The sequence below is a fragment of the Delphinus delphis genome, chromosome 11, assembly GCF_949987515.2.
Source record: "Delphinus delphis chromosome 11, mDelDel1.2, whole genome shotgun sequence".
Lineage (NCBI taxonomy): Eukaryota > Metazoa > Chordata > Mammalia > Artiodactyla > Delphinidae > Delphinus > Delphinus delphis.
The window spans coordinates 48,225,083-48,249,557 of NC_082693.1; positions in this window are offsets into that span (position 1 = coordinate 48,225,083).

The following is a 24,475-nucleotide window of genomic DNA, read 5'->3' on the forward strand; positions in this document are numbered from 1 at the left end:
CCCCTCCCTCCCCCCCGGCCTGAGTGAGCCAGAGCCACCGAATCAGCGGCTCCTTTAACCCCGTCCTGTCTGAACGAAGAACAGACGCCCTCCGGGGACCTACACGCAGACGCGGGGCCGCATCCAAAGCTGAGCCCTTGGGAGCTGTGAGAACAAAGAAGAGAAAGGGAAATCTCTCCCAGCAGCCTCAGGAGCAGCGGATTAAAGCTCCACAATCAACTTGATGTACCCTGCATCTGTGGAATACCTGAATAGACACGAATCATCCCAAATTGAGGAGGTGGACTTTGAGAGGAAGATTTATGATTTTTTCCCCTTTTCCTCTTTTTGTGAGTGTGTATGTGTATGCTTCTGTGTGAGATTTTGTCTATATAGCTTTGCTTCCACCATTTGTCCTAGGGTTCTATCCGTCGGTTTTTTAAATTTTTTTCTCTTAATAATTATTTTTTTATTTCAATAACTTTATTATATTTTATCTTACTTTATTTTATTTTACTTTATCTCCTTTCCTTTTTTCCTTCCTCCCCTCCTTCCTTCCTTCCTTCCTCCCTCCCTCCCTCCCTCCCTCCTTCCTTCCTTCCTCCCTCCCTCCCTCCCTCCTTCCTTCCTTCCTTCCTTCCTTTCTTTCTTTCTTTCTCTCTTTCTACTTCTACTAATTCTTTCTTTCTACTTTTTTTCCCATTTGTTCTGAGACGTGTGGATGAAAGGCTCTTGGTGCTCCAGCCAGGAGTCAGTGCTGTGCCTCTGAGGAGGGAGAGCCAACTTCAGGACACTGGTCCACAAGAGACCTCCCAGCTCCACATAATATCAAATGGCGAAAATCTCCCAGAGATCTCCATCTCAACGCCAGCACCCAGCTTCACTCAACGACGAGCAGGCTACAGTGCTGGACATCCTAGGCCAAACAACTAGCAAGACAGGAACACAACCCCACCCATTAGCAGACAGGCTGCCTAAAATCATAATAAGTCCACAGACACCCCAAAACACACCACCAGCCATGGACCTGCCCACCAGAAAGACAAGATCCAGCCTCATCCACCAGAACACAGGGACTAGTTCCCTCCACCAGGAAGCCTACACAACCCACTGAACCAACCTTAGCCACTGGGGACAGACACCAAAAACAACGGGAACTACGAAACTGCAGCCTGCAAAAAGGAGACCCCAAACACAGTAGATAAGCAAAATGAGAATACAGAAAAACACACTGCAGATGAAGGAGCAAGATAAAAACCCACCACACCTAACAAATGAAGAGGAAATAGGCAGTCTACCTGAAAAAGAATTCAGAATAATGATAGTATAGATGATCCAAAATCTTGGAAATAGAATAGAAAAAATGCAAGAAACATTTAACAAGGACTTAGAAGAACTAAAGATGAAACAAGCAACAATGAACAACACAATAAATGAAATTAAAAATACTCTAGAAGGGGTCAATAGCAGAATAACTGAGGCAGAAGAACGGATAAGTGACCTGGAAGATAAAATAGTGGAAATAACTACTGCAGAGCAGAATAAAGAAAAAAGAATGGAAAAACTGAGGACAGTCTCAGAGACCTCTGGGACAACATCAAATGCACCAACATTCGAATTATCGGGGTTCCAGAAGAAGAAGAGAAAAAGAAAGGGACTGAGAAAATATTTGAAGAGATTATAGTTGAAAACTTCCCTAATATGGGAAAGGAAATATTTAATCAATTTCAGGAAGCACAGACAGTCCCATAAAGGAGAAATCCAAGGAGAAACACGCCAAGGCACATATTAATCAAACTGTCAAAAATTAAATACAAAGAAAACATATTAAAAGCAGCAAGGGAAAAACAACAAATAACACACAAGGGAATCCCCATAAGGTTAACAGCTGATCTTTCAGCAGAAACTCTGCAAGCCAGAAGGGAGTGGCAGGACATATTTAAAGTGATGAAGGAGAAAAACCTGCAACCAAGATTACTCTACCCAGCAAGGATTTCACTCAGATTCAACAGAGAAATCAAAGCCTTTGCAGACAAGCAAAAGCTAACAGAATTCAGCACACCTGAAGCAATCTACAGATTCAATGCAATCCCTATCAAACTACCACTGGCATTTTTCACAGAACTAGAACAAAAACTTTCACAATCTGTATGGAAACGCAAAAGACCCTGAATGGCCAAAGCAATCTTGAGAACGAAAAACAGAGCTGGAGGAATCAGGCTCCCTGACTTCAGACTATACTACAAAGCTACAGTAATCAAGACAGTATGGTACTGGCAGAAAACAGAAAGATAGATCAATGGAACAGGGTAGAAAGCCCATAGAGAAATCCACGCACATATGGTCACCTTATCTTTGATAAAGGAGGTAGGAATGTACAGTGGAGAAAGGACAGCCTCTTCAATAAGTGGTGCTGGGAAAACTGGACAGGTACGTGTAAAAGTATGAGATTAGATCATTCCCTAGCACCATACACAAAAATAAGCTCAAAATGGATTAAAGACCTAAATGTAAGGCCAGAAACTATCAAACTCTTAGAGGAAAACATAGGCAGAACAGTCTATGACATAAATCACAGCAAGATCCTTTTTGATCCACCTCCTAAAGAAATGGAAATAAAAACAAAAATAAACAAATGGGACTTAATGAAACTTCAAAGCTTTTGCACAGCAAAGGAAACCATAAAGAAGACGAAAAGACAACCCTCAGAATGGGAGAAAATATTTGCAAATGAAGGAACTGACAAAGGATTAATCTCCAAAATATATAAGCAGCTCATGCAGCTCAGTAACAAAAAACCAAACAACCCAATCCAAAAATGGGCAGAAGACCTAAATAGACATTTCTCCAAAGAAGATATACAGACTGCCAACAAACACATGAAAGAATGCTCAACATCATTAATCATTAGAGAAATGCAAATCAAAACTACAATGAGATATCATCTCACACCAGTCAGAATGGCCATCATCATAAAATCTAGAAACAATAAATGCTGAAGAGGGTGTGGAGAAAAGGGAACCCTCTTGCACTTTTGGTGGGAATGTAAATTGATACAGCCACTGTGGAGAACAGTATGGAGGTTCCTTAAAAAACTACAAATAGAACCACCACATGACCCAGCAATCCCACTCCTGGGCATATACCCTGAGCAAACCATAATTCAAAAAGAGTCATGTACCAAAATGTTCATCTCAGCTCTATTTACAATAGCCAGGAGATGGAAACAACCTAAGTGTCCATCATCGGATGAATGGATAAAGAAGATGTGGCACATATATACAATGGAATATTACTCAGCCATAAAAAGAAACGAAATTGAGCTATTTGTAATGAGGTGGATAGAGCTAGAGTCTGTCATACAGAGTGAAGTAAGTCAGAAAGAGAAAGACAAATACCGTATGCTAACACATATATATGGAATTTAAGGAAAAAAAATGTCATGAAGAACCTAGGGTTAAGACAGGAATAAAGACACAGACCTACTGGAGAACGGACTTGAGGATATGGGGAGGGGGAAGGGTGAGCTGTGACAAAGCGAGAGAGAGGCATGGACATACATACACTACCAAACATAAGGTAGATAGCTAGTGGGAAGCAGCTGCATAGCACAGGGAGATCAGCTAGGTGCTTTGTGACCGCCTGGAGGGGTGGGATAGGGAGGGTGGGAGAGAGGGAGACGCAAGAGGGAAGAGATATAGGAACATATGTGTATGTATAACTGATTCACTTTGTTATAAAGCAGAAACTAACACACCATTGTAAAGCAATTATACTCCAATAAAGATTTAAAAAAAAAAAAGTCCATTTACTCTTCAGAAAACTTGTTCAGAAAATTTTTCCTCATCTGGAACTGCAGTCACTTTCTTGGGGTTCACATTGTTCTATTTGAGGCATATAGAGCAAGTCTGTTTTCTCTTCAGTATAACTAGCCCATTGAACAGTATTTTGCATTTTTTAAAATATCTCTTTATTAACTATTAAAAGCAGAATAACTGTTATGTTACAATTGAGTTTTGCTTCCCAACGGTCAGTGTAACTAAGGCTGTCTTTCTAATTCTGCGTCTCTGCAGGAATGAGTAACTGTTATTACAGTGTTCTCCAGGCCATGCATGGATGTTTACTCCAATTGTCTTGTCAGCTCTCTCTCCATCTTCCTTCCTAGGCTGACCCATTTGGGTCCTACAAGCAACCGTCGTAGGAAATAGTTGTAACTTCTCTGAGCATGTTCCCAGTTCATTGTGTTCTAGAGTTAATGGCACGATACAAACTCAGCAGTTAGTATGTATATTTTTCTAAGCTATTTTGATTACAACATTTAAAAAGAAAATTCACTTAAAAAGAGAATCTATTGGCTCAAATAAGTGAAAAGTTGAAGGAAAAGTCTTTCTTCAGGCCTGATTGGATTCAAGGCTGCTAGGAACAAAGTCTGGGATGTGTAATTTGCACTTGACTCTGTATTGGCTTAATTCTCTGGCAGCAGCTCTCTCTCACATTCCTCCAGCATAACAAAACTGTCGAAAGAGAGCACTCATTTTCCAGTTCTTCTGGCAAAATTCTCGGATTGATGTTGACTTCCTGGCTTGCTCACATGTCTACTTTTAGTCAAAAGGCTGGGTCTTTGGGTTATTCTATTCCCTTTGGCCAGGTCCAACTCATGTGGCCATTCCAGGAGGCAGCATCAGTCCCACTCAAATCACATGGACTAAAAAAGAAAAATAATGGGTTCTCTAATACCAGGAAAAGGAAGGGCTGGGCAGGTGAAAGTACCGATATTCATTACCCTGTGAAAAAAGCCGTAGTGACAGCTCTTGTATGCCCTGTGGTCAGAGACATAAAGTAAATTACCCTTTGTAGCACCTGAAAGATTCTATATAAGTTACACATGGCCTATAAGTGGTGATTAGTGACTTTAAGTTAGAAGAAGGCCAGTTTGAATCTGTCTAAAATTTGAATCTTTTAAATTCACCAGCATATATGCTGTACCTAGCACAGTGCTTTGGCTATAATAGATGCTCAGAAAATATTTGTAAAATTGTTGTTGAAATTTTAAGCAAATATAACTATATGACACCACAAAATGGTGAATTTATTCTCAAATATAAATATTATAATCAGGACCCAAATACAAATTATGAATTAGTCCAGATATCCATCAACAAAGTATAAGACCTTCGTTGCATTCAATGTGCAAAGAAATTTACATAGATTTGTTTATTTAAAGTAGGTGAGAGAGATATAAGGAGGTTTGGGAAAAATAAAAGGAAAACTATATGTGGCATCATGGAAAAACAGGGAAGGTAGGTGTGTGTCAGTAAAACTCCTTAATTGTGAATAATACACTTAATTATTAAAACTGAAAGCAGAGTAAACATTCTGTTTACTTTGATTTGACACTCTTCCCCCTTTTATCTCAAACCAGAAGATGAAAATAGACAGGTTCATTGTAATTTTCTAAGCAGTCAGTTTCGCTTCTTGATCGCAGCATAGATTTTTCATGGGTTCACAACAAGGCAGAGAATTTGTTGATTCAATGAAAACAATTTCCATGGGTTTTAAAATTAATTTAATGATAGCTTTCCCACCAACATTAAAGTGTATGAAATTCACTTGCAAAACTAAACTAAAAGTTATACTTTTCACTATAACTTTTGAAAAAATGGTAAAATGAGAAAATTTATCAATAATAATTTACAAATGTATAATTTAAACTATGTAAGTTGCATTCTAGTGACATATACAAAGAACAAACAAGCAAACCAATAAAGTAATTTAAACCTATAAGTGTCTTTCAGGATCCAAAAAAAAAAAAAGACTGATACAGAGAATGACAGATGTGGTTAGGGTCAGTCTCTCTGAGAAGGTAATATTTTAACTAAGACAAAAATACTGAAAAGGAGTTTTCCATACAAAGAACGGAAAGAGTTGCATCCCTGGCAGTGAGAACAACACATGCAAAGGCTCCAAGACCAAATGACATTTGCAAATTTAATGAATTGTAAAAAGCCCTCATGTGACAGATGTTTAAAGGGTTTAATGTGCAGGATTTTAGAGGGTATGGTAAAAAGTTTAAGTTTAATCTTTAGGAAGAAGAATAAGCTACATCACAGGTTTTTAAATAAGGGAATGTTATGATTTAATTTGTGAACATATATTTATATAAATAATAAATTGAAATCATCAATTATATGTGTTATGGGAACTCAATATCCCCATCATTAAATAGAAACCCTATTCTCCCACATCCTTTGCTCAGGATAATGAAACAGTTTAAATACTGTAAAAACTCTCTAGATACCTGCAAACAGAAAATAAGTAAGATCTACTTCTAAAAATGATAGAGTAATCTCAGACTTGTTAAAGAGAGTTTAGAGAAAGTTCTTTTTTAAATGATGAACAAAGGATAATTTTCTTTATAAATGCCATTCAAATCAATAGTAAAAAGTTAAGCAACATATTAAAAATGAACAAGTGACATGAGGAGTTAATAAAAAGAAAAATATGAATGTTGAAGAGAATTTTGAAACAGTGCTTAAGCTTATTAATGAACCAAACACAAGACTATGATGGGCTTTTGCCCCTGTTAGATTGGTGATTTTTTTTAATGCTAAAATCTAGTAGTGACAATGATGTGGAAAAAACCAAGAATTAGAGAAAGTTCTAGTGAAGGGTTTGGAGAAGGCAAAATAGATCCTAAGGAAAACTCACTAGGAAGAAAATTAGTATTACAAACTCAAGAGGAAACACTTATTATAAGCAAGATAATATTAATAGCACTTATTTGTATAAATAAATCTAATTCTTGTGATGATTTATTATGGCCATAGGGTCTTTACACAGTTAAACTCATTTAATACTCACAATAATGAGACAGTTACCATTATCATTCCTATTTACCAACAAAATAACAGAGCCCTAGAGGTACCTTGCCCAAGGTCATAGAGCTATCAAGGGGTTAAAGCTGAGATCCTTGTGAGTCCAGGCAGCCTGATTGCAGTCAGCACTCTGAAATATGCTCTGTTGCACACAGAAAAGTTTGGCCTTGCTTGAGCTGTTGAATGAATCAATTTTCTGCACTTTTCTCATGGGCCAAGCAAGCTCACATGTCACTTTCCTCCTGTAAGCAGGTGCAGTGATGTAGAAATGCACTAAATTGTGCAGGAAACTCTAGCAGTCTTGGTTAGTAAACACTGGATCCCCTAAACCTACCATGGTGCTCCTCAAATACCAGTTATAAGACCAGACAAAGACTCCCTCCTTGACCAATCTTTAATCAGGTTCCTCTGTGCCCTCTTCTCAACCTGCCATCAACTCCCAGTTGTTTCAGCAAAGAATCCTGCTAAATCAGTTCATCAAGAATCCTCCCACCCTGTATATCTGATTATTTTGACCTGCCTTTAGCAAGAATCCTGTGAATCCAGTTTAGCAAAATCCCCCTACGCTTGATATCTAATCAAGTTCCTCTTTGTAATTTTCCATCCATGGATCCCCTTACTTTGCTTATTGGCTACAAGTCCCCACAGCTATCTTTGCTGTGTTTGGAATTAAACTCTGTTATATACTGAAGAATCTCTCCCCTACTGCAGTAGCTTAAATAAAATCTGTCTTGCCATTTTAACAAGTACAAACATTTCTTTTATAGACTCCAACTTGCAGAAAGGTTCTGCTTACACCTATCCATAAAAAAAGATAAAGTGATTGTATCTAAAATATTTACTTTGAGCAGAACACAATGCAGCAATACTACACTGTGGAACTACATAAATATCACAAACCATTCAAAGAAGAAGAGAAGTCTATCGTACATAAATTTATATGCTGTGTATTTAGCTATAACATATATTTAACAACTATTTCCCCCCACATAAGTAGATAAATCACTTAATGTTGGAGAAGACTAAAAAAAAAAATCACATTTTAACACACACAGCTAAATTGTAAATTTTGTTTGTTTGTTTTTATGTTTACAATTTATTTTGTGAAGATTGATTTTGCATTTAGATCAAAGTGCTTGCTTTCAATTCCAAGTTTTCTTGTGCACATATTGAAAGTGAAGCAATAGCTGTTATGCTAGTTCCAGTAACAGAAGAATTTCATAAACTCAAAATGTAAATTTTATGTCATAAGATACTTCAAATAGAATGTCAAAAATTAATTTTGATAAATGTGATATTGTTTCATCCAATTCATGTAATCTAAGAAAAATGTTAGGGTATTCATTAGTTCAAAGGTGATATATGACATTATTTTTAATGCTAATATAAACTCAATTAATGCTCGAAATAGAAAATGATTTTTTTTTTTGAGGTGACAGTGTGGGTACAATTTTGGGTGGAGCACATTGTGAACCAAAACCAGGTCCTTATTAATTAAGAAAAATCTAAAACATAGAAATGTACTTAAAATTGATGGTGATGAACACCTAATTTGTAATTGTGTAGAAATGAGCTGTAATATACCAATCCAAAAAGAAGTTGGAGTGTCAAAATATACAACTATTTTTATATATACATAGTGAAAGTAACTGCTGAAGTAAAGCTGAACACAAAAGAATACTTCAGCTTTACCGTGTATGCTTTCTGACTTAAATTCCTTTCATCAAGTTGATTTTAAACCTGTATGTGCTTTTGAAATTGACTTTGTAAATAAATTGTAAATATTTTAAATTGCATAAACATGTGGTCAAAAATGGTAATTTTATATAGAAGGATGGAGGGGCCCTTAACAGGTTAACTTAGTTTAAAAATAAAATTTAAATGTTCAGAACACTCATAAGGAATGTCAGCAGTGTCCCTTCTTCCCCACAGTGTCACTCAGAAGAGCCAGACATCTTCTTGGAACAGTATGTGAGTGCTCAAACCTTTTCCAGTTTCCTTTATTAATTCTTGATGTTTAAAAACTCATTTTATTCTGATTTCAAAAAGTTACTAAAAGAGTAGTTCATTGCAAATATTCAGACTATTATGAAAGATATAAAATATAAAGGGAACATCCTCCTTAACTGCACCTCACAAAAATAACTACTGTTAACAGTATGTGCATTTTTTTCCAGGTCTTTTTCTCAGTCTCTCTTCATTTATATTTTTACATATACATGTGTGTGTATGTATGTATATGTATATATATATATATATATATATATATATATATATATATGCACATGTGGGTCAAACACGGGTTTATGCTGAGCATGTTATTCTACAATTTTTAAAATTTAACAACATATCAATATGCATTGGACATCTTTCCATATCATACTGATCTTCCACAATCAGTTTGAGAGCATAGAAATCTGCTTTTAAACTAGCAGCCATTCAGAAAATTGTATGTCCATTATATAAGCTGAGTCTTTCTCAATATTTCACTAAATTTCTATTAATGAAAAGTTACCAAGGAGCACGGGAAAAATAAATGAGTTTAATGCCTATCAGCTGAGGAAGGAGGGAAAAACTCCAGCTGGAGTCACTCACCACTGCCCAGGTCTAAGGGTGAAGCGACAGCTTGAATTCAAAGGACTTCCATAGGAAAAACTCCACAATCACATAACTGTGGAGTATAAAATGATTTTATAGCTAACGAAATATATATTTCTAATAATGGAGTAGTGTATTGAAAGCTGGTTTGGGGGCAGGCCATTGTTAAAGGAAAAGTCTGTCATGCCAGTGATGTCAGGGTTCTGAGGGTTATGGAAATAGACTCTATCAGGACTGTAGCTCAGGAAATGGAGTGTAACAGGTCAAGTACTGTATCAATTTGGGGCAGGCCACTGGGCACAAGTGCTCCTGGCATAGGTCAGTGCCCCAGCCAAATGAAAAACAATATAAATAGATCCAATTAAAAGCAATCCCCTTTTGGATGCCACTTTTGCATAAAAGCAAGACAGGCAGGCAGATCTGCTTATCTTTGGTTAACGTTTGGGGGGAAGGAAAAAATGAAACAAAACAAAACTTCTCTAGCCTTCTTCCATGGCTGGACGTGGAATGAGTAACTAGGATGGAAGAAATAAAATTAAATTCCATGATCACAAACAGATTATCTAAAGAAACTTGGGACAGCTACTTGGATGCTGCAATTCAATTTCTGTTGCTGAAGTGTGACCTTAGGAAGTTAACTACTATTATAGCTCATCATGTCTAAACTTCCATAGGCATTAAGAATCAAAGAGTTAGAAAAGAATTGCTTAGACAATTGGGGAAGAGACCATTTGAGGCAAATATTTTCTTTGTCTAAATTAGCTAGACTGGCAGAATATATTAAATGAATTCACAACATGAGTCCAAATTTCACAAATATTTATTGAACACTCTATGTTCAAAATATGATGCTAGGTGCAGTCACATAACTTTTCATAATCTAACTGAGGCAACAATTATGAGAGAGGGTTATGATAAAGACTGTTACTCAAAGTTAAGAAGTGACTTACCAGAAATCATTGTTAGCTAACAGAAGAGCCCTTTTTGAACCCAATCCCCCATACACCACAGCTATAAAATTGCTAAATGTTCTACTTCTCTTAACAGAAGCACATTCTGCAACACGTGATGTCTGGTTATACACAGTGACCCATGTCACTTTTCTTTCAGCAGTGTCCACTGGTAAAAAGCCCACAGGACTGTTCACAGGAAACCAAGGTTTCAGCCCTAGGACTGCCCTTAGCTGTGTATTCCCAAGCAACTCAATTCAACTGGCTTTGATTTCCTACAAAGGGAATGAGTTGGTAAAAATTATGTAAGGTCTCTTCTAACTCCAAAATACAAACTTTAATGGTTATTAGTATCGATCATGTGAATTTTGATCCAGATTTAGCAAAACGTGTCTTGAGAACGCACTGAATAAAGGGTACCGTACTAAATATTTTTCCAAATATTAGACATTTTTTCCTCCCAACAATCCTATGGAGTAGATATTATTGTTCCTATTTCACATATTAAAAACAACAGAATCTCAGAGACTGTAGAAAAATAAGCTCTCACTGATTATAAATGACACAAACCATAATTTATATCTAGGTATCCTGACAAGTTCAGTGCCTCTATCATGACCACCCAGCTGTCTCTTGATCATGGTGGATGAGTTTAATTTATATGGGCTCCATTACTCCAAAACTCCTTCTCAGGACCATTTTAAGGTTGGAGTTCCAGGAAAACAGTGTAGAAAAATTCAACAACATCAAGCTTTTTCGGAAAGTTGCAATAGAAATGTATGACACTGACTGTAAGTTGCTCACAACTTTAATCAGCCTGAGCAATCCACAGGAAGAAAGTCTGTTACTATGTTTGCATTCCTAAAGCCAAAATTCAGAAATGTAGTCTGGCCTAGGGAAGGGAAGTGTGATGACAGCATTTGTGTCCCTGGTATTTGAGAGAGTTTCTAAAAGCAGCTTTTATATTTTATTCTTTATTCAGTTTCCAATATCTGTTGCACGAGTTGTAGCCTGCGCTGCAAGACTGGGAGAGAACACACATCCCAGCATTCTGTATTAATGTTTTCCTTCTTTGAAAACACATCTAAATTTCTACACTTTTGAGTTCTCTCTCTTTACTCCTTTGCAAGAGACTTAAATTATTTTTGTCCAGGTTTATTGCGATATAATCAACATTTAACATTGTATTAATATTAGTCCAAGATGTACAACACAATAGTTTCATATATGTATATACTGAAAAATGATTACCACAGTACATTTAGTTAACATACATTTCCTCACAGGGTTGTGTTTTTTCTTGTGATGAGTACTTTTAAGATCTACTATATAAGCAACTTTCGAATATACAGTATTGTTAACTATAGTCACCATGCTGCACATTACATCCCCGGAACATGTTTACCTTATAACTGGAAGTTTATACCTTTTGACTGGCTTCACACATTTACCCCACGCTCCCAACTCCCACCTCTGGCAATGACCAACCTGATCTTTGTATCTATGAATTCAGGTTTTTTAGATTCCACAAATAAGATCATACAGTACTTGTCTTTCTCTGTCTGACTTATTTCACTCAGCATAATGCCTTCAAGGTCCATCCATGTTGTTACAAATGGCAGGATTTTCTTCTTTTTTATGACAATAATATCCCACTGTATATATAAACCATATTTTCTTCATTTGTTCCTCTGCCAAAGGACACTTAAGTTGTTTGTATTAGGCTACTATAAATAATGCTGCAATGGACATGGGGATTCAGAGATCTCTCTGAGATAGCTATTTTGTTTCCTTATATACCCAGAAGTGGAACTACTGGATCATATGGCAGTCCTATTTAAAATTTTTGAACAATCTCCAATAGTGCACAAGGGTTCCCTTCCTCCACAGCCTGGACAGCATTTGTTATCTCTTGTCTTTTTGATAATAGCCATTCAAACAGGTGTGAGGCGATATCTTATTATGGTTTTTAAAAAGACTTAAATTCTTAAAACAACTAAAAAATATTTCTTAAGAGTAAGGAAAAATGAGAGTTACAAATGTCATTTCAGTAAATGGGATAGTGCACATTCATAAGAATAGTCAAACATAGCACACACACACATATATACACACACTTCCTCTTTAAAAAACTACTCCCTGTGTTAAACCAACCATTTGCAACTCTGGCAATCTTTCAAAATAGCAACAAGAGTGATAAGAAAATGTGTTTGTAACTTTTCTGGGGAACATATTCAAAGAACTGTGACCCTCAGGAAACTGAGTGCTAAAAAGTTTAAATCTACCAAGACTAATTGGACCATAATCTAGAAAATGTATTAATTTCTGTTTTCATTGGGTTCAGTGTTAATGGGCACTATTAAATTATCAACATGGCAATTGGCACTCAGTGCTGTTGGATAACTCTTGCTGGATAAATTGTGTCACTCACCATTCCCATTGAATCATATCTGGAACATGAAAAAATATATATACATCACTGTCAAATCAAATGATACCTATTTATTGCCATAATTTGTGGTATCATAAATGGGAAATTTTAACTGAATGAGATATTATGTAATTTATTCTACTCATAATAAAAAAGTAATAGTCTAGGGAAAATGATGATTTTTTGATCTTTCTATTGATAATGTGGCATATTGGTGGCACTTTAAACAAATTTTGTGCCTAAAGACTTAATGTGCATTTCCTGACCATCCTAGACATATAGTCTCTGTATGTTTCCTTCATTTTTATTGGTTTGTCTAAAATGTCCTTCTTATGACAGTTATTTGTATTTATATACTCTTCTCAAATAGATGAAACTCTCTTAAACAGAAACTTTAAAATATTAGTCTAGCTGTTGAATGGAAAATGAATTAGGAGATGAGATAGGAAGAGAAGCAGCCAGAAGATCATAATAACAACTAAGGCAGGGACAGAGATAGGGCAAGTGGAGTAGATTTCATATTTATTTGAATTGAACAGATAAGGAACTGTGAATAAACAGGAAGATGTGGTGATACTTGTCAAGAATGACCCATATTCTTGACTTCAGAAATTATGTCAATGGTGGTAGAACTTTCTTGTGGGTAATGGTAAGAAGAGCAGTTTGGGAAATGGAAGCAAGGTATATCAAAAGTGTATGTGTGCATATTAAGTTTGAGGTGTCTGTAGGAAATGCTAGTGAAAATGACAAATATTTGCCTACAGGAGTGAGGAGTATGGAACTCAGAATAGATGTCTGAGTTGGAGAAATCTTGGCGTTACCACCACAGAGATTGCATTGTAAGCCATGTCTTAAGTAACCTAGGAAAAGACCACAGAAAGAGAATTTAAGATGATCTTAGGCCAATTCCTTTGAAACTCTGCTATTGAGAAATCAGGAAAGGAGTTGAAGTCACCAAAGGAGTTGGAGAAAAAGAGTCAAAGAGTAGAAAAAACACTAGAAGACAAGAGAAAAGGCTGTTTAAAAGAGAAGTGATCAACAGTATTATCTTCTGCTAAGTCTAGTAAGATATCTACAAAAATTTCATCCCCTTCCATATTATGGGAGTCATTGGTAAGCTGAGCAGAAGAAGAGTGAAATAGAAGGGGCATACGTGTGAAGAAAATGAAAAAGTGTTTGCAAAATGTCTTTACAGGGGTTTGACTGTGGGAAAAGGTGGAAGAACAGAGTGGTAGCTCTGTGTATCAGGATAATTTATGCTAGCTGCCTCTAATAGACAAACCCAAGGACTTTACACAGTCAGTGGTTATGTCTCACACGGTATTCAGTGATGACCGCTCCTGCCCCCCATCTCATAATTATGCCATCTGGAACACATGGCCTCTAAGTTCACTGTGGCAGGATCTATGGAAAAGGGATATCAGCTCTTAGTGTTACATATCACTTTCACTCACATTCCATGAGCCAGAACCAGTCTTATGGCCCAGGAAAGTTAGAAATTTTAAGAGAGCACTTGAAATAGTTGGTGCACACATACTACTTAACCACTAAAATTGAAGCAGCAGGTGGGGGTCAAGGAATATTTTTATTTATTGATTGGTTTGTTTTGTTTGTTTTTAAGATGGGAGATATTAGAACCCATTTGTTACCTGATGAGAATAGTCTGGGAAAGAGAGAAAGAGTGAGGTAGAATCAGAAGAGAAGGAAAGTCTCAGAAGACAAAATTTCATGAGAAGGGAAAAGGGGATGGAATCCAAAACACATGGGAAGAAACTAGCCTCTCACATTTTATCTGCTGAATCACTGTCATAAAAGGAACCCATGGAGATTGGTTGAGGTATATTTGCAGAGTTGGTGATGGAAAGATGAAGTGCCCATTTTATGACTTCTTGTCATCATAATGTGAAACAAAGTTATCAGCTGAAACTCCAGTGAATGATGGGATGGAAGCCCAAGAGATTGAGGAGCATGGTAAAGACATGAAATAGTTTCCATGGAGAAAAGAAGTCTTCCACTGGAAAACTATTTGATTTATTTCCTGCCACTTTCCCTCAAATATTCAGTTCTCCAACCACCTTAAAATACTTAATATAACCCAAATATGCCATGTACTTGCTCGGGTTTCATGATTTTATTCTTGCTTTTTCTCTTTCTAGACTATTCTCCCCAACCCCACCTTGTCTGCCTTGCAAATCTTCAGTCATCCTTCAGCTCTTGTCCCAAGTAGTGCCTCTTTTATGAAGACTTTTCTGTTCCTCCAGGAAGAGTTGGTCCCTTCTCCTTCCTCTTCCAGTAATCCATGACTCCCCCACTAGACTCTAAGTTTCCTGAGATTATGAAACCTTTGCTCACAGAACTTAGCACAGAGCATTGCACAAAATGTGGAGATGCTCATAATTGCTGGTGGACCAGATATTGGCATTTAGTAGAGTATAAATTATATTACAGATTGTGAATAAAGTTTGTTACTCTAAAAATCTGATAGAAAGCTAAACTTTAATTAAATGTTTAAAATAGAATTCAAAATAGCAAAACAGGATAGAAATCAGCCCATATTTACTAACAGAGAATGGGTGTTTTCTGCCACATAAGGAGCCAGTTCCAAGTCAGAAACACTGTAAATAACTAATTAAAATATCTTTCTGTTGTAATAAAAATAAAATGCCTTAAGCAATCTAACCTGCTTTCCTCAACTCATTTAGTAACTTCCTTACTGTGTAAGCGCCCTTTACAAAATAGACACCAGCTTTACAGAAGGTGTTTTTGAATAATTGAAATTTGAAAGCAAAAATTTTAAGGCATGCCATCTGTTTTGTTTTTCTTGGAACCCAATGATTTTATCTTTCCTGAGATTCAAACTACCTCACCCTTTATAGCAATTCATTAAAACTTTACAGCAAGGGGAAGGTGAACAGGAGAAGCACAGCCATAGGATATGAAAAATAGCTGTTTCTGCTCTGATTTCTGTATTCAGACCTCCCAATTAATCCAGGGCATTTCTGCCACTTAGAGGTATTTCTCTCAGCTCTACAGGTGCTATGGGCAGGAAGATTTGGAGCTAATTTCCAATTTGGCAATTCAATTTTTAACCAATCTACACTGACATGGTTAGGTCTTCCATACCACTGCACAAATCCAATTAAAATCACCACTATTTAGGTAAAATAAAGTATTGCTAGATTTCTCAAAATCAATTAAAATCCAGGGTTCCAAAGTTGTCATCACCACACGCACCCCCGCACATTATTAGGAAGCAGCATATAATTAGTGGAGGCAGGGTTTATGGGGAACTCAAATTTATTCGGCTAAAGGCAAAATTTTGGAGCATACTGCTTTATCCTCAATTAAATTACAAAATTAAATGTCCCCTCAAAGGTAGAGGAAGCCCCCATTGCATGGGAAACCCTGAAATGAAACAAGTACAATGGAAAAAACACTGGTCGCACATGTGAGAGCCTCAGGTTTCAGAACTCCTACCACTACCTACTGTGCAACACCATACCTCTGAGTCTTGGTTTCCTCACCTGTGAAACGAGGGCATTGGACCTCTTGATTCCCAAGATCAATTTCAGTCCTACAATCTGAAGAAATGCAAAGGCTGCAGATAGCATTCATGTCTCGTTGTGAAACCTATCTGTATTCCTTTCATATTACCCAGGGCTGTGAAACTCAATAGGTGTTTAATAAATGGTGAATAAGAAAATTAATGCCTATGTGAAATCTCGCAGGTGTATGAAGAGATTTGTAAGTCAGTGGAATGCAAGAAAATAGAAGAGAGAAGCAGGGATAAATGGTGACTAAAAAGGAGAAAAAACATACAAGACAAATGAAATATTTACGTTTATTTAGTATGCTTGCCCACTGCTTCTTACTCACCTGCTACTTATTCTTCTTTCAGGTACTGTTTGTTTCTAAACCAGTAGTGAAAGGAATTGTTATGTATTAAAGTACCTGTTTTAATTAGTGTTTAGCTCAGCAACCAGCATAAAAAAAATCTAAAATAATAGTGGCTTAATTGAGAAAAATGATTATCCCTCACTCATGTAAATTAGGCAGTTCAGAGCTGGTGGTGTAGCTTCATGACCATCAGTAATGCAGGCTTCCTCTGTTCTTTGCTCTCAGTTTGAAAAGGTTCTACCCTGCAGCCAGGAGGGCTGATCAGCTCTAGCATAACTGCATGTCAGAACTAAGAGAATAAAAAGAAAGAAAAAAAGCCTTGTCTTTCTTTGAGGACACAAAACTTATTCTTACATGCAAAGAACATAGTCACATGGCCAAAGATACAAAGGAGGCCAGTGTTTTTCTGGGAAACTTACTACCACTAACATTTGGGAGAGTTTCTATTACTTTGAAGGAAAAGGAGAATGGATTTGGGGGGATGATATCTCCCACTGGACTTCTGGCCTATGTGCAGAATCTTGTGCTAGACTCAGAAGAAAAACTGTGAAGTAGCTTTTAGGAGCACCTAGCTTCCATTTTCTGTCACTCTCATTCTTGTAACAATTACTTCTTTCCTTGCAATCTCTCTTAACCTGGTGGAAACTAGACAAACTCCTCAGTTTTAATCTATTAGATACTCAGTGTGGTATCTTTCCAAAGAATGTTTGCATTTTCAAAGAAAATCTCAAGAGGTCAAAACTGAAGCCTACAAATGAAATAAATGTCTCATTAAATAAAGTCTTACTGAATAAAGGGGAAAGAACGGTTTTAGGAGGCACTCTTCCCTGAGCAGCTCAAATGATACTGCTAAGCACCAACTAGTTCATCTAGCAATAGGACCAACCTTGCAGCACATTCATTCTTGTTTTTGCTCCAGCAGTTCTTGGCTCTATCCTTCTGCTGAATCATGGTTTTCTTCTTCCTATATTCTTATTAAATGTTACAGAACTACATGGTATAAAGCAGAGCTTTATTGTTATTTTAATGCTCTAATTAAATTTGATCTTCTAAATCTAAATGAAGATTATGGCTTGACATCATTGAAAACTTCAGGTTACAAAATCACCAAAAATATAACTATCAAACTCTTGGTAGACACTAATTTATGGACACTAATGTACTCATATGCAATTAATAATATTAAATTTTAATAAATAATAGCTATGTTAATTAAAGCAACCATAAAGAAATAAGTGACATCTATTACTACAAGACATTCCAAATTATGGAAGAAATTCAGCCCTTCATATGCCTCACTGTGTGTGTCTAGCTATTAGAGTACAGGGATCACTTTTGATTCCACATTGTGAGTCACTTATCCTTCACTTGGCTCACTTTATAGCCACTATAGTCTACTGGGTGAATTCCAGATTCTAAATTAAATAGCAAGGAGCATGACAGCTCTCCATATCTTTAAACTTCTGTTTAAAACAATGTAGACTGCTTAAAATTGGGCTGAAGCATCTGGTAGGTGTTAGTTCACTTAAACACGGTACATTTTTATCCTAAATTAAAATGCTGGAAAATTTTAGGAATCTTTTAAAGACATCACAGTTATGCTGAGGAGTTGGAAATAACTGGGACACCGTTCCATGACCACCTAGTCCACCAATATGCAAATTCCTCAGAGAGCATTTGTTCTGGGTCCCCAGGCAACTCAATTCTGACTTGGTCAAAGATAAAGAATGGTACATAAAGTGAGGAAGAGATGTGCATAAAAATATCTGGGAAACTCTTAAAAGGGCAAATTCATGCAAAGCCCTGGGGTTCAATCTTGTTTCGGCATAGAGAGCAGATAGAGTGCAAAAATCTCCCTTTTTTTAATTATAAGAAAATCAGGTGATTCTGATAGAGGTTGTGGCAGGCCGAATCTCCCCCTCCCCCTTCATAATTCCTGGAACCTGTGACTATTTACCTTACACAGAAAAAGGAACTTTGCAAATGTGCTTATGGCAAAGGACCTTGAGATGGGGAACAAGAGCCTAGATTATCCAGGTGGGCCCCATCTAATCACACAAATCCTTAAAAGTAGAGAACCCTTCCTAGCTGCGGTCAGAGGGAGCCATGACTGCAGAGGAAGGGTCAGAGAAATGCAGTGTTGCTGGCTTTAAAGATGGAGGAAGGGGGCCGTGGAACAAGAAATGTGGGTTGCCTCCAGAAGCTATAAAAGGCAAGGAAATGGATTTTTTTTTTTCCCCAGAGCCTCCAGAAAGGAAAGCAGCACTGCTGACACCTTGATTTTAGCAAATGACATCTGTGTTGGACTTCTAACCCACAGAACTATAAGGTAATCAATTTATGTTGTTTTAAGCCATTAAGTTTGTGATAATGTGTTACAGCAACGATAGAAAACTAATACATGGGTGGTCTGAGAACCACACTTCAAATTCCTGTTAAGCGTTCAAAAATACTAAAACGCAAAATTCAGTGACATTTGAGTGGAGTAGTGTGACCTATTGCTCAAAAGGGAAAACGTTTTCTTTAGTCTTTGATGGTTGTTTAAATTCAATGGTGAGAGTATTGCTCTTATGCTACGGTTCTAAAGCAAATGTAAAATTGTTTTTCACTTTCGTCACAAACTAAAGCGTAAGTTTAAAGATAAGAAAGAAAAGAATGCAGGAAGTAGAAAGGGAATAAGAAGAAAACAAAAATATGAGAGAAAAACGGGAGACTTTTGCTTACGTATATTGGGGAAATAGCCTGATAAAGGATTTTAATGCTTTCTTATTACAAACAAACACAAAGGCCTGACAAGTTAAAAAAAGAATGTCATGAAGTGGCCTAATAGCCACAACTGTAGAACTTTTTTCTGAGTATGCCAGTGTTTTATGCCCTGTGAAGCACACATGCACCAGTAACTTTGATTCTGTTCTAAATCTGGCTCATAGTCACTGTTCCACTTTCAGTCAAAAACACTTTGCATCTATTGTCTCCACACATTTTGACTTCTTTATTTCCATAATAAAATCCCTGCATCTGCTAAATGCTATACGTTTCCCAAATCCTGCATTCCAAATCAATACTTTTTAAAGCCCAATAACCCAACCGAATTCCCTTGACTCTTCTCCAGGGCCAACCAAAAGCAAACTGTAAACAGGGGTAAGTATGTCTTTGAGGGAAGAGTTTTCTCTTGCTAGAGGCTACACTCTGCCCCGTAGGTTGGAAACCCTAAACCCCTAAATTGTTTGTAAACCTCAGGCTGGGGTAATTTGGAGGGCATGTGGGAGGTTTGAGTTTCCGTATTTTAAAGCCAAAGATCAGATTTAGAAAATGTGGCAGTTAAAACATGTACTAGTTAGCATGAAGATGTACTAGAAAATATGTAGGTAATATAACCCTCCAGCTTAGTAAGAGCAAGGAGTCTTGGTAATTGTCCTCAGCTCTGATCTAGCTAAATATGCCATCAACCCCATGTGGTAAGAGCAAGGAGTCTTGGTAATTGACCTCAGCTCTGATCTAGCTAAATATGCCATCAACCCCATGTGCGTCGTCTTTTGGGAAAGCTGCCTTTTTCCCTGGATTTTTTTTCCAGTTGAACACGCTGATTTACCAGAAATAAGTGAATGCCTGCTGCCATGTTTATAAAAGTACCTTATTTCTGCTGACACACTGATCCAGAGGGATCTTGGTCTGCCTAAGCCTTCCTTCTCTGTTAATACCCTATCCACCTTTCATGCTTTATTTCTCCTCCATACTACTCAGCCAGTGCTCCAGCTGTCCCAGTTGTTACGTCAGAGCATAATGGATAATCTACAGACCTTTCTTATCAACGAGTTTTCCCTCCTGCGTTCTAAACTCCCAGTAGGCTCTAATTAAGGAAGTCATAGCAAGCCAGGACCCAAAGGAGGCCTCTAGCCCAGTTACCTCTTACAATATGGCCCAAGAATTCAGTTTACAAAAAGCAGTCAGATTTGGATTAAAAAAATAGTTTAAGGCAACTGATGCAGATACAGGGAAGAAATTTTTAAATATTCACTTTTTTTTAATTGAACTAAGCATAAGCAGAAGGGATTTCTTCATGGGATGGACCTTTTTTTAGTTTTAACTGAAGTTGAAACTCAAGCACAAGACCCTGCAAGAATATGAATTATACTGAGTGGCCAGAGCTGTGGCAGTCACCCCCCCAAAGAAATGGGTGATGCTGACAGCATGTGTCACCCTCCCTATGTACCCCATGTAAGAAGGAGAGAAATAAACAATGGATCAAAGACTTGCATATAAAAACAATCATAAAAACTCTAAAAGGAACAACATAGAATGCTGTGGTGGTTATTATTTTGTAGTAGAGAAGCATATCTATGTTTTTTACATTTCCATTATAAAATTTTCAAATATATAGTATGGTAGGCAGAATGGTCCCCCAAAGACAACTACACCCTAATCCCTGGATCCTGTGATTACATTACTTTACAGGGCTAAAGGGACTTGGCAAATATAACTGCGGCAATGAATTTTAAGGAGAGTACCCTGGATTATCCAGGTGAACCCAATCTAATCACATGAGTGTAATTAAAAGCAGAACTCTCTGGCTGGAGTCACAGTTATGTGGCAGAAGAAGTTTGAGAGGTTAAAAGTGTGAGAGATTTGATCCACCTTTGCTGAAGGGAGACCATGTGGAAAGCATGAGCTGGAATATGGAAGCCTCTCCTCTCCTCCAGGAGGAGACACTGGGCCTAGCTGACAGCCAGCAAGGAAACAGGGAGCTCAGTCCTATAAAGGAAAGGAATTAACTTGGCCAACAACCTGAATGCCCTTGGAAGCAAATTCATTCCCCAAACCTTGAGAAAGGAAATCAGTCCTGCTGACTAACTGAATATGATTTTATGATACTGGAACTGGAGGTCACAGTTGAACTACTCTGTATCTGGTTTTCTGACCTATATACTGTGAGTTAAGAAACTACAGAAGCAATAGAAAACTACAGAAGCAATGTTAAATTGTTTCATATTTTAAAAAATTAAATGCAGTAAACATCTTTGCCCACTGCCTAAATTCAACAATCCTAAACATTGTCATATTACTTATGTTGTATTTTGCTCAGTCACCTCAAAGTGAGTTATAGAAGATCTGACTTCACCACTGAATTCTTGATCATGTATCCCCCCAAAATGACTCTCCTACATAATAACCACAGTATCATTATCACAGTTTACAAAATTGAAAATACAATCAGTTCTGCTATAATGTTTATTATGAAAGAATTTGTTCCAATACAATTAATACATTAGGAAAAATTTGAGCATAACAGGCTTTTGAATTTGCTTATGATTTTGCCAACAAGCTATAAATACTTTAATTTGGAAGAGGATCCAATCGAATATCACAGATTGCATTTGGTTATGGCTCTTAGATCTTATCTGTAAAAGCACATTTTTTTTATGACATTGATTTTTTTAAATCAGGTCAAGCTGTCCTAATAGAATATCTTAGATTGTTCCTGGACTTATCGAATTGTTTCTCATGATTTAATTTGTTTCTCTCCCTTACATTTTCTGTAAAATGTTAGAACTAAAGTCTTAATTAGAATCAGGTTTTATATTTGGGCAGAGCAATTCGCAGGTGATAACTGTAAACCAACCTTCCTCTCCTTTCTTTCATCAACTATTTATTGATGAAAGGATCTATTCTTTATTTATTATTCTGTCTAAATTTCTACTGACTAGTCAATAAAAGTGTTTATTTCTTTCCCTTGCCAATTTTCAGAATAAGGAATAGGTGTAATAGGAATATGGGAATTCTAAGAAGATAAACTCAGAAGTAATAGAAGATTAAATGAGCTACAGGTTTTAAAAATGGATGCATCATAAAATTATGATGAAGTTAAATATTTCTTCTAGTTTTTTCTTTCATTACTCATACTATAGGTAATGGCTAATTTCCATAAAAGAAAAACATCTGTAAATCAGTAAGAAAAATACCAATATTTCTGTAGAAAAATGAGAAAAACGACTATCAGTATAGAGAAATGCAAATGACTTCTAAATATAATATGCTCAACATTTATCTTACCTTTTCAATCACTAAAGATCAGAGGTGTATCAATGTACAACTTTTATCAGTGTATAATATATACAATAATGATAAAATGCAGTGTGATTGAAATGGGAGAAACAGGTGTTCTCATGTGGTGTAGCTAAAAGTCAAAATTTGTACAACCTTTATTGAAGGCTACTTGGTAATGATTTTTTTTTATGTTGGAACTGGGGTATGGATTCTTTATTTTTTTCTTTTAATTTTTCTTTTATATTGGAGCATAGTTGATTAACAATGTTGTGCTAGTTTCAGGTGTACAGCAAAGTGATTTAGTTATACATATGCATGTATCTATTCTTTTCCCATTCAGGTTATTACAGAATATTGAACAGATTTCCCTGTGCTATACAGTAGGTCCTTGTTGGTTATCTATTTTAAATACAACAGTGTGTATATGTCAGTTTCAAATTCCCAATCTATCCCTCTGCCCCACCCTTCCCCCCAGTAACCATAAGTTTGTTCTCGAAGTGTGAGTTAGTTTCTGTTTTGTAAATAAGTTCATTATCATTTTTTTAGATTCTGCATATAAGCGATATCATATGATATTTGTCTTTCTCCGTTTGACTTACTTCACTTACTATGATAATTCCACGTCCATCCCACATTGCTACAAATGGCATTATTTCATACTTTTTAATGGCTGAGTAATATTCCATTATATATTTGTACCACATCTTCTCTACCCATTTATCTGTCGATGGACATTTAGGTTGCTTCCATGTCTTGACTATTGTAAATAGTGCTGCAGTGAACATTGGGGTGCATGTATCCTTTCAAACCATGGTTTTCTCCAGATATATGCCCAGCAGTGGAATTGCTGATCACATGGTAGCTCTAGTTTTAGTTTTTTAAGGAACCTCCATACTTTTCTCCATAGTGGCTGTACGAATTTAAATTCCCACCAACAGGGTAGGAGGATTCCCTTTTATCCACACCCTCTCCAGTATTTCTTGTTTGTGGATTTTTTGAAGACAGCCATTTTGACTGGTGTGAGGTGATACCTCGTTGTCATTTTGATTTGCATTTCTCTAATAATTAGTGATGTTGAGCATCTTTTCATGTGCCTCTTGGCCATCTGTATGCCTTCTTTGGAGAAATGTCTACTTAGGTCTTCTGCCCATTTTTTGACTGGGTTGTTTGTTTTGATGATATTAAGCCACATGTGCTGTTTGTAAATTTTGGAGACTAATCCCTTGTTGGTTGCATCATTTGCAAATACTTTCTTCAATTCTGTGGGTTGTCTTTTTGTTTTGTTTATGGTTTCCTTTGATGTGCGGAAGCTTTTGAGTTTAATTAGGTCCCATTTGTTTGCTTTGTTTCCATTACTTTAGGAGATGGATAGAAAGATATTGTTGTGATTGATGTCAAAGAGGGTTCTGCCTGTTTTCCTCTAAGAGTTTTACAGTATCCAGTCTTACATTTAGGTCTTCAATCCATTTTGAGTTTATTTTTGTGTATGGTGTTAAATTATGTTCTGATTTCATTTTTTAAAATTAATTTTATTTTTAGCTACTTTGGGTCTTTGTTGCTGCACGTGGACTTTCTTTAGCTGTGGCGAGTGGGGCTACTTTTTGTTGCGGTGCACGGACTTACTGCAGTGGCTTCTCTTGTTGTGGAGCATGGGCTCTAGGCACGCGGGCTTCAGTTGTTGTGGCTCGTGGGCTCTAGAG